Source organism: Vanacampus margaritifer, chromosome 1 (assembly GCF_051991255.1).
Source record: "Vanacampus margaritifer isolate UIUO_Vmar chromosome 1, RoL_Vmar_1.0, whole genome shotgun sequence".
NCBI classification, from domain to species: domain Eukaryota; kingdom Metazoa; phylum Chordata; class Actinopteri; order Syngnathiformes; family Syngnathidae; genus Vanacampus; species Vanacampus margaritifer.
The window spans coordinates 7,775,802-7,787,219 of NC_135432.1; the positions used below are offsets into that span (position 1 = coordinate 7,775,802).

General features: G+C 40.1%; 1 long non-coding RNA gene across 3 annotated transcripts in view; it reads left to right on the top strand.

Annotated features, from left to right (window-relative positions):
• The window catches only part of LOC144040093 (uncharacterized), a 47,922-nt gene that overhangs the window by 21,599 nt on the left and 14,905 nt on the right, over window positions 1-11,418 (top strand). For 2 of the 3 annotated variants that reach the window (XR_013289635.1, XR_013289639.1), the window contains 4 exons: window positions 1,438-1,479; window positions 1,606-1,669; window positions 3,991-4,071; window positions 4,851-5,395. This is a non-coding gene — a long non-coding RNA (uncharacterized LOC144040093). Of the gene's footprint in view, window positions 1-1,437; window positions 1,480-1,605; window positions 1,670-3,990; window positions 4,072-4,850; window positions 5,396-11,418 lie in introns of those variants that run through there. The other variant, XR_013289636.1, reaches the window with a different exon arrangement.

Genomic DNA, 11,418 nt, shown 5'->3' on the forward strand with positions numbered 1-11,418 from the left:
TTTTCCACGCCAATTTTCTTCGACATGGGCCCAAAGAAAGACAGCAGTGCCGGTGGCAAAAAAGAAAAACGTACAGTGCTACAAACCATAGTGGATTATCGCGCCGTTGTAACTACTTCCGTAAATACTGGCACAAGGACCCCCCTTAGCTGTTCAACAACATGCCTGATGCTAAACAGGACCCCTTGGTAGTCTAACAATATGCCCAATGTAAAATACACTAAATCAGCACTGAACTAAAGCATGCATTCATTAACCTAGCATTTTTCATCCACTGATGCCATCACACCACAAGAGGTCAGGTATTTTTTATTGTTTAAATACTGTACAGGGTGTACATGTTTTTTTTTTACACAAATAGTAATTAAAATAGGAATTTTCTCTTTTTGGAGCTTGGGAACGGATTAATTGCATTTACATTATTTCCTATAGGAAAAAATGTTTCGGAGGTTGAACAATTCGGACTTTGAACACGTCACAGGAACGAATTGTGTTCAAACTCCGAGGTACGACTGTGCTTTGTATTAAACACGACCCTACGTGTTCCCATAATTTAGTGACAAGGCCCAATTTGAAATATGAAAATTCTCTGCAGCCCACCTACACTGCAATGTGCCAGACTAGGATCAGTAGCTAATTCCCAAATATATAGATTTAATTGCCAATATAAGTGAACATGTAAATTAAAAAATGCAATTGAACAAAACCGCCACACTCCAGGATTTGTAAACCAAATTGCACTGTATGCTTTTGCGTTTTTATGACTGGACTGACTGACCAGTTTACAAAATAGTCCCGTCAAATCAGCCAGGATCTGAGTGGACCTCAAAGCTTAAACCCTGACCCTGACGTTTCCAGCCCCCCCAGCAGAAAGCGATTTTCTCTTCACCATCTGCTGCAGATGAGAGAGAGAATGAGAGACAGAAAAGGAACATGCAGCAGCAGCAGCAGCTGAGGAAATTCATGCTCTTATCTTGCCCTTGAGAAGCAGTGAAGCTCACACGGTCAATAATATAAAGCTTTATAGTCTCAGATGCATGGATATTTCTCATTCTTTCAATTCTATGCTTGAGTGTCGTTATTTATTTTTTGTGCTCGACAGACTCCATAATTGTTTTGTGATTTGAATTGAAAGTGAGGACACGGACATTTACCTGTCAAGTTGTAATTTGATTATTGAATGCACATTTGACATCGTGTCACTATGTTTATGAACTATAATTCCTGCGAGCAAACACTATGACAGAAGGCATCTTATGTTGTCTTTTTATCTGCCTCTTGTGAACCCCTTCAACCCGAACACGCGCACCCTATTCACAATTTATTATGCGTTTCAATAGCACGGATGACGGCCGGTCTTTCAAATATGAATGAGTCAGGGTCTCGATAAAGATTCAGAAGATTGACTTTTATTTCTGCTTTTCTCTCCCTTGATAGAGTTGCTGTCATGGTGAGCTCTCTGCTGAAAAGTAAGATCAGGTAGGGACATTTTCTATTGTGTATTGCACACAATTATTTGTACTCAACGGCGAGAGGATTTTGTTGTTGCATAATGTAGATCACAACATTGTCTTCTCTCATCACATCTGCTGGCTGGAATTCCAGTGTAAAGAGCCACGCATGCCATCTAGTGGCGCAAGACTCCCATTCTACTTTCACTCCCCACAAGGTAGGCTCTAAATAACACAACACATGACCTGATCATTGTCAAATAATTGCATACCATCATAAACGGCTAATAGTATGAAGTCAGAATTGAGATCTATTAGTTTGTTGTTTAAGTTCATTTGCTTTGTTGACACATGGTTGACTTAACGGCTCCGAAGGTGGAGCTGACGCGAGAGCAGAACTATCCACTTGGATATGAATAAAATAAATCAACACCCCTTTCAAATAAAAGTGAACATTAAAATCCTCGTGAAGGTGGCTTTATTGGAGGGATGTTATATTACAGTGCATTAATTTTATCTAGGTGTCCTCATCAAATTTTATGTTTACTAGGCATGTTTGTGAATGTGTTTGCGGCTTTACATTTTATCTTGTCGGTCGGTTATTTGTTCATATTTCATGGACAGACAGTGTCGCTAACTTACTTTAATGCTGACATTCAGAGGTCATTTTTTAATTTGAAATACACAAAATGTTCATTTGTGAAGATGGACAAGAGCTGATTTGAGTCTAAAACAGTGATTTTTTTTTTCATAGAATCTGGCTCTCTTCACCTTGAATTTAAAAAGTGTTGTATTCTTGTATTCCCCATCGCCGTGCTAGTGTTCCTTCAATTTCGCTAGCTTAGCTAGTTGTGCTGGACTAGAATTGCTCAACTTGGCGTTGCAAAATTGTGCATCACTCAACCCAACTCTACAGAACACTTAAAACAACCACTGTTGTTTTCTTAAGATTGTTACAACGGGCAGCAGATGGAATGAAAACACCAGAGGCCCCAGAACCGAACCCTGTGGAATGCCATACGTTCTGTTATACGTCAGCTCATATTGCACATATTCATCCACCCACTTTCTTTCTTTGCTTGACATAGTTAGCATGAAGGGATTAAAATAATAAAGATATCACATGATGCACCATCACAAGAGTACAAATTAGACGACGCTGCGCACCAAATTCCCTGCAGTACAGATAGACCAAGCAATGTAGCGTGATTACCTGCAGCCAATGATGGCCAAAGGGGGCGTATCATAACAAATAATTTGAGTCAGGGGTGTGTCTTGACCTCCGCCGAACCCTTGCGGTTTGATCAAACCCGGGTTAAGAACCACTGGTCCAAAAAGTGGAGAGATGAGATAAAATGGCCGAAATCAGCAGAGGTTTGATTACAAATCCAGCTCTCGTGTCTTCGCGGTGGGGCTAAATGTCTTCTTGGCCTTTATCATCTGCTCTGATTGTTAACCGATTTCAATTATGACTTTGCCAAGTTAATATGATCGCTCGCTGTTTACCTTTTTTTTTTTTGTGTGCGTGGAAGCCAATTATGCATGAGTAGCGGCAGATGAGCACTGGACGCTCCTAATGGTTCTGCCTCTCCCTTTGTGTTCACATTACTGAAGGATATGAGTTGTGAAATTAGATCACTACTGACTACTGCGCTATCAGTGATTGTACTATAAAACATTATGAGCCAGAACATAGTAAATTGTGGGATGTGACTGTGGGGTGGCCAACTGTCTGCTGTGCTTTTTTCTGCTATCCTTTCACTTCCCCTCCATTGCCTTTTTTTCCCCCCATTTCCTTCATCTTTCCTCTCCGCTCTCATATCTTCCCGGCGCACCCTCCTTCGTGCACGTCAACGAAACCGGCCTCCTGCTCCTTCCGTCCTCTAATCACCCCATTCCATTTATTCTCTCAACTCCAATCTCCCCAAATCACTTCTTTACAGCACCCCTTGATTTGGCCATCATCGTCTGTGGTTATCTGCAGAGACAGATGGGACGCAAGCCAATTCCCCCCATATCACTTATAAGCAGACTGACATGTCTTAAATATCCATTAAGTCGAACTCAACAAGGATTAATGTACATAAAAGTGATTATTTTTTTTCTTGGATAAATCACAATCATAAAACGATTCATTATCATATTATTGGTGAATCTTATATCCGTTTATCTTCTGAAATGGATGATTATGTGAACTTGTGTCCTAGGGTTTAATATATGTCGAATGCTGGGTTTAGCTTTGCTATACTTTCTCAAAGAATTGTTGAAAAAAAAAACACACACTGATGATAGTTTATAATTTAAGGGATTGGGTAATTTAAAATTAGATGAGAGACATAGTGCATAGTTTGTTTTTAGAAATGTGGTAGTTTAGTAAAAACTACAATTAAATGTTACACATAAGCCTTATTTTACTGTACTTCCGCTTTGTCATGAGCAAATGAAATACATGCTCACTTGGATTCAGGTCAGGTTATTGACTTGGCTATTGCATATCATTCCATCATTTAACCAAAAGAAACTCTGGTTTCTTTCACAGTGTGCATCGGGTCATTCTCCATCTGCACTGTGAAGCACCGTCCACCAACGAGTACTGAAGCAGTTGGCCGAGTGCGAGCAGGTAAAATTTCTTGAAACACTTCGGAATTCATCTTGTTGCTTTTGTCCAAAAAATAGAAGGCAATCAGTTCTAGCGGCAGCCATAAATGCCCACGCCATGACACGACCACCAGTTTCCCCGATGGAGTGGTTTGAAGAAAATTGGTTTGAAGAAAATTCAACTTCAACATTTATGACCTCTTTATAAGTGCTGAGTGAACTCTCTGCACTATGAACATATCGAATGTATATTATGTTAATGTGAGCACATACAATGAGTACGTCCAGTACAGTATCCTGTTCTCCTCCTTGCATGCTACTTTTTTAATTTCCTTTATCCACTATTGCTGCCAAACGATGCAAATTTCCCTATAGTTTGAATAATATTGGTTGTCTTTTCTTTGAAACAGTTCAGTCATCTCATAGCTCTGCATTCATTTGTTACACTTTGTACACTAGACAGGCTTAATGTGTGAAGCCTAGAGTTGTGCCAGCTTTTTATATCATCAAGCCTCTGAATCAGTAAATCTTAATGTGTGTTTTTCGCAAAACTTCAACGATGCAAAATACTTTTAATGAGCATACTTGTAGGTTGTCTTGTGTAGGAATATTATGACAATGCCCCCAGGCGGTGGCAGTAATCACAATGCTCGTGACGTGGGCGGCATACAGTTAAATAGTAAATTGTAGTTGTTTTTCTGAATATTTGACTGAGAATTTCTTAAATGTATAAAAGCCAGTCTGCTAGTTGACTGTGATGTAATAGAGTGGCACGTGGATGACATTAAGACCTCTACAAAGCCTGCAGATCTCAGTGGTATGCACAGGAGACCACATCACAGTGTCCTTCTACACGGGAACATCGCAAATGGGAGCTGGCAATGGTTCAAGTGTTCATTGACCCTGAGCTTTCGACATAAAAGAGCAACAATACTTGACTCGAACATTTCTGCCAATCGTTAGGGCACGGGACTGAAAAGTCACAGGTTCGCCTGACTTAACAGCCAAATGGGGCAAAAATGAAAACAGCCCGAGAAAGACAAAAAGATTTTGTCTAAGAGGCCGTGAATGCACAGAGCGGCATCTTAACCCTGGTACACAAACAAAGATTTGTCACCTTTTTTTAAAATGATGCCATGATTCTCCGATCTGTACTTCTGACACGCCCACCCCGCACAATCTGGAAATATGTTTGCAACCACCGTGTGCGTTATTTGGTGAAGTATAAGATTGGCCCTAATTTCCGGATCATGGAGTTGTCATGAGATGTGAAATTTCACATTTTCACTTAACACTTGTCACACTTTGTTTACGAAATTAACTTGTTGCCTCATCTACAGGCTGCTTTGAAGGAACTTGTGTTTTTGCTTTTCCAATTTTAATCAATCCAATAAAAGCAATTTATTCAGAATACATGCTCATAACAGATTGCTTAGGAGACAGTGCAAATTGAAAGTTGACCAGGTTGCCAAGCAACACACTGCGCATCTGCCACATCAAATACAAAAAAAATAAATAAATCTATAACTCACAGTCCATTATTAGGATGACTGTATTGTTTGTGGTAAGCGCTTCAACTCCATTAGCATGTGGAAACGTTCCTCACAGGTGAAGACAAAAGTCAGCTGGCGCTGATCCTTTTTTCACCAATTAATGTGAAATATTGTTGACGTTCGGCTGTTATCGTAATGTAGTAGGGACATATATACGGCCGTTGGGCAGCCAGTGAGCGTATATGGGACAGGTGTCTGTGGCTTTTGTTACACAACTGCACATCTGAGGTAAACAGTTAGCTCATTTTATATACCCTACCACCACTAGTTAAAAGAAATAATGCTGGCGGTTAGAATACAGCGAAGATATAATCAGACACCGGTGCTCTTTCAGCGGCTTTATTGAACAAATGCTAACAAAATACAGTAAACACAAGCACTTTCTGAGCTGATCTGACACCATAAACGTATGAAACTTTGAAATATGTGCGCCGACTTTATCTATTAAAGAAGCGGTCTGGATTTTAACCCTTGTGATAAACTATTGATTACTATCCTCGAGATTTCCAAGACGGCACATCCCACACATAATGAGTCTCGTCCCCCAAACGGGAAAAGTAATACCCGGACTGACCCGTGAGAGGCAGTAATGTGCCACAGGACATCCAGACTGCCAGAAAATATTGAGAAGAATTAAAACACGCTAGACTACCTGTAGCCTTATCATCTGCTAACACACACCACACCACCCGGTAATCATCAGATAATCGGAGATTTGCTGACTTTGGTCAGAAGGGGGGAATTGGAATCACAATTGGACAGATTATATGTGCACCAGGATTTGTAGGAAATTGATTGACGTTTAGCAGCATCATTTTTATTAATTCGCAGTATGCCTAATTTGCACTATGATGAAAGGAAACGACATTGGAAAGATGGGACATTCGGGATTGCTGTTAAAAGCAATACTCAGCGGTATTGTGGAGGTTATTTGTGTATCAGTAGACACAATGGAGGCAGGTGGACAAAAAAAGCCAAAACTTTACACACAAATCCTTGTGTAGTCACATTTTAATCTAAGACTTTTATCACATTTGGAATGGTTTAGAGCATTTTGGGGTGCTGTAAATGTTCTTTCCAACTTCATTCGGTTTATAAATACAGACTTTTTAATAGCTTTTGACTTGGCTCCAGATGCTAATGAATGAGCTTCTCAGTGGGTGCGGCAGTCCATTCTTTCATTTTACAGTTTTCAGCTTTTATTATATGAGAATATCTCAACAAGTAGATAAAGTGGGGCCCCGTAAACTAAAACATATACAGTGGTGCCTTGAGATACAAATGTCTCGACTTACAAAGTTTTTCAAGATGTGAGCCATCGTTGGGATGATTTTTTTGTCTTGACTGTGAACGCTCTTCAAGTGCTGTATAGTGACAGTGACTCAACTCGCATCACAATAAGAAGTACATTAGCAAATTATGATAAAAAAAAAAACAGGTGTCAAGATAGTTCTTTGAGGTTTACTATCAAAGTAACAATAAAATAAGGAGACTTACATCTTGTGACTTACAGTCTGCCAGCATAATGCTGCTAACGCTAAATAATTTAGTTTTGGTACTACAATGCTTTCAGCAACGGATTGAATGCAAATAGTCATACTTGTATATTATTTATCCTCTTCGAAGAATGACTAATATTAGCACTGTATTGATGAACTGATAGGCGTTGAAATGTCTCGATAAACAGTGCAGTATATACGTGTGTCTTAGGCTCCGTCCACACGAAAGCCAGTTTCAAGCTATCCTCACAAGTTTCTTACCGTTTAGGCCGTTTGTCCACACGATGGCGCGGTTTCGGAGCTTGAAACCGATCACTTTTGAAACCGGGCTCCAGAGTGGAAAGATTTCAAAATGCGCCCCGTACGTGTCAGTCTGGACACCATATGCAGGATATTCCTCCAGTGATGACGTAATGGTCGCAGATTGATGACATATGCGCCAATTCTCGCGTGACTGCGCGTGAACCGTCAGTCTGTCAAAAACAATGGCGGATAGCCGTGTCGTAATCGTTTTGCATAGCCCCCTTAGCTTGCTTATCCCACGTTCAACAAGCGCTGTTGTGCTTGAATCATTGTCACTTCTCCTGTGCTCGTCTTTTTCATGTTGTTTCGATACATGCAAAGCCATGTTTGTTCTGTAGATTGCAATATAGTTAGTGGAAAAAAAAAGTGTTTGTTTTCTTCGCTGATTCTTCTTCTACGCTTTCCGCGAACTCCCCGTGGCTGCTCTATAGCGCCACTCCAGACTTGGCATATACATTACAGCCGTTAAACGTCCTCAGCGTCTTCTTTTGGACACACGCAAGTCTTGAAATGCTTCTGTGTGTACGAGATTTGTTTGAGAAATGAAGCTTTGCTTCCGTCTGGATTGGGCCTCAGTCTGCTTTGGGGTCCAGTTAATTAGTTCACTCTCGCAACAGCCGCCCCCAGGTGGCCAAGGTACAATGGCCAATTCAGTGTGAAAAAATTATACTTATGTCATTACCTTTGTTTTTTATGAAGTACAATGTTATTATTATTATTATTTATTATTATTATTGTTATTTTTTATTGCTGTTTTTTTTTTTTTTGTTGTATTTGTTTACTTTCATTTATTGTTTTCTACTTTTAAGAAAGATCTATATATCTCAAAATAGCATTTTTCCTTAAAATTACATGAAATTAAGGGCAATTTTCTATTCTTCTCATTTCTAATTTCTAGCACTGATCATAAAATGGCCACAAAAGGGTGAGCAATACTGGTATCGGCCAACCTTGCAAGTACCAATGCCTTGAAAAAAGACGGCTATTGGCCCGATACCGATATCTTTTCTCGTTTTTTTTGGGGGGGCTCGTACGGTTGAATGTTTTTATTTTCATTTTAATGCATTTCAATGGGAAAAGATGATTTGAGATACAAGTGTTTTGGGTCACGGAATAAATTAAACCCTTATCTCAAGGCATCTCTGTCCAGTGTGTAAAACTGAAACCAGAGCTAGCGTGAAGTATTAAATACGTCGAGCGTGGTGTATCTGATTGCTCTCCACGGTTGAGTCGGTGCAAAGAATCCCGCGGCGTCTGTACCTCGGCGCTGTCGCCGCTCGCCGCTCAGATGAACACGAGCAGACAAGAAGGGTGACGAGTAGTTAGCAGCTCCATCAAGAATCTCCGGGGCCATCCCCGGAAAATGAAACCATCTCCGAGCAGGTAACTCAATTTAACTTGTGGCTGCTTTCTCGGGTGCAAAAAGCACAAACACTTTCCCAACTGATGGGATGAGCTAACCGAGCATGGCCAGAGTGGGCGGGTGCAACAGGAGGGGACGTGGTCAAAGGAGGCTTTTATTTATTTATTTATCCCCCCCCCCCCCCCCACTAGGTTTTACAGATGAGGAAGCGGGTTGTGATGAGCAGAAAGGTGCTGGCTTGTTTCTCCCTGCTTTTCAATCAATAAAGTAGAGTGACTTTAATCATGGCGCTATTGAGTGCCGAAGCTTGCAAGATTGAGAGTTAGTCTTCTGGAACCGTTCCCAAGTTTACCCATGCTCCGAACACGTTTAATTGAGTGGGAATAGAATCGTACTGTATTTGGAGTGAATTTGCAAAGAGGCTGATAAGGTACATAAACATAAACATGTTTCTCAATTTTACTTGCTACATTTCATTTGACATTTATCTCATTAAAATTATGGAGCAACAAAAAACAGATATAAAATTGATTTGCACAGATTAACACCATATAGAATCACAAAATGACTCCTATTAGACTGTCTCTAAATTGTTCTCCAGCGAAACTATGGAATGATCACGTTGACCTTTTTATAGTCCTACTTAACAATTTTAGGTGACGTGCTAAAAAAAAAAAAAGCCAACTTGATGTGCGATTCAATGAATGCTATCCTCATCTCCCTAATTAATCTTAACAAAAAATATGTTATCTCTGTTAATTATTGTAAATGCGCCCCACTGAAAATGCCATTGTGTATTGAATGCCTTAAGGTAGCAGAGCTGATTTATTTGGCAGAAACTACGAATACATTGTCTTCTACTAAAGTCAGCCTCAACAAGTGAACTGCTGGATGCGACTTTACATGTACTGCACGTTCTTTGGCTAAAATCTGTCAAGGTTCCAGGAAAACACATTTGATGAAATCTTTATGTTCCCTGTGGCTTTGCCGGGTCATTACACTGTCATGTAAGTGGCACGCATGGAACATACTTCAATCATGTTGTTGTTTACGGTAAGCAGCCGAGTAGAGTCTGATGTCGAGCAAAATGTTTTTTTGCTTTAAATATTTATTGTGAAAAAAATATTCACAAGAAATATAAATATATTTATAAAGAAATGATATGCTGCTTAGCGCTATACATCCCGAATACAGTTCCTGTTATATCCCTCTTGTCTTTTAAAGAGAATTAAAACGACCACATAACTTTGCCTTAAAGTTCCTAAGGTAAATGCTAACAAATAATGGGAAATGCCATAGACAGGCTAACAAATAGCATTGGTGTCACTGTGTTATAAAGTAGAGCAACACATGTAGGCAGATGACAAAACAATACTCACAAGTCTATATTCTACATCCTTTGCAAAAACGATTAATATTTAAGGGATAACTGAGGAGCTGAGTCTCAACATTTTGCTCATATGTCTGCATTATACTGCCCCCTGGTGGCCAAGGCTCATACACCAGAAGGGAAGGCACAATGATCATTGAATTAGAGTGAAAAATGTGGAAATTGCTTTTAAATTACTGCAGGTTTTTTTTTTTTTTTTAAATCAAGCCCAGTATTAAAAAACACATTAGGGCCTACAATTTATTTATTTCTTGGGGGGGGAGACGACATAATGACTTGCGCGTGGTCATGTATGGAACTCGCATCTCAAAGCAACACTGTCCCGAGATTCTGAGGGTTGAATTTTTGTAGTGGATTTTCAACAAAATAATGCTACATTATTTTTCACTCGGCATAATCATCATCATCATCATCATCATCATCAGTTTTGCAAAAAGGTTCCAGCAACATGAACGGCGTTGCTGTTTCCCACTCGATTCACATCAGGTGCAACATGTTTTTCCAATCCAATCTGGCTACAAGGCCACAGGGAGGCTTTACTTATTGCTCATAGTGTATTCCAGAACAAATCATAAACTCAGCAAACATCTGGGACTCGCTCTGCCTGGGGAGTCGCTGGAGGCTTGAGGGCTTGAATTTGGTTTTTGAATGATCACACAACTGTTACCGCCCACTGTGCATTATCTACACCGCGGTGCTTTGGGGGGCTCCACCGAGTTCATTATTAGAGAAAAAAAAACAAAACACATAGCTGTGTCGGATGCAAAATGAAACCACATTTCAACGGCGCATTCCACACCGCAAAGACCTAATGTGAATTTGGGCTCGTGGGATGTTCTTATTTTGTTTCTTCAGTGTCAAGAGAAAGAGTTGGAAAGTACGAGTCCATCTGTCATCGCAGTCTGGCTATAGTTGGCCTTCGCCTCACTGTTTTGATTATATCCTTATCGCTCTTTTACCTACTGGGGGGATGAGTAACAGTGACCCGCTGGATTGCTTCCTGGGCCATATTTCCAGACCTCACTCGGGCACCGCCATCCATTCCAAGTGTCAGTAGATTTATTCCTGGCCATAAAATCTCACAAAGCAGCAAAAGGATGACTCCTCAATAAAGGCACTGTTATAGAACAAACTGCCATCGCAAACATGCTCAATGAGTGTAATGATGAATTGGATGGAAAACGTCAATACTTTTTAGTGCTCGTAAACTCAAACTAGAATGGGCGTCACGTTTCCGAAAATATTCAAGTGACTCACTTAA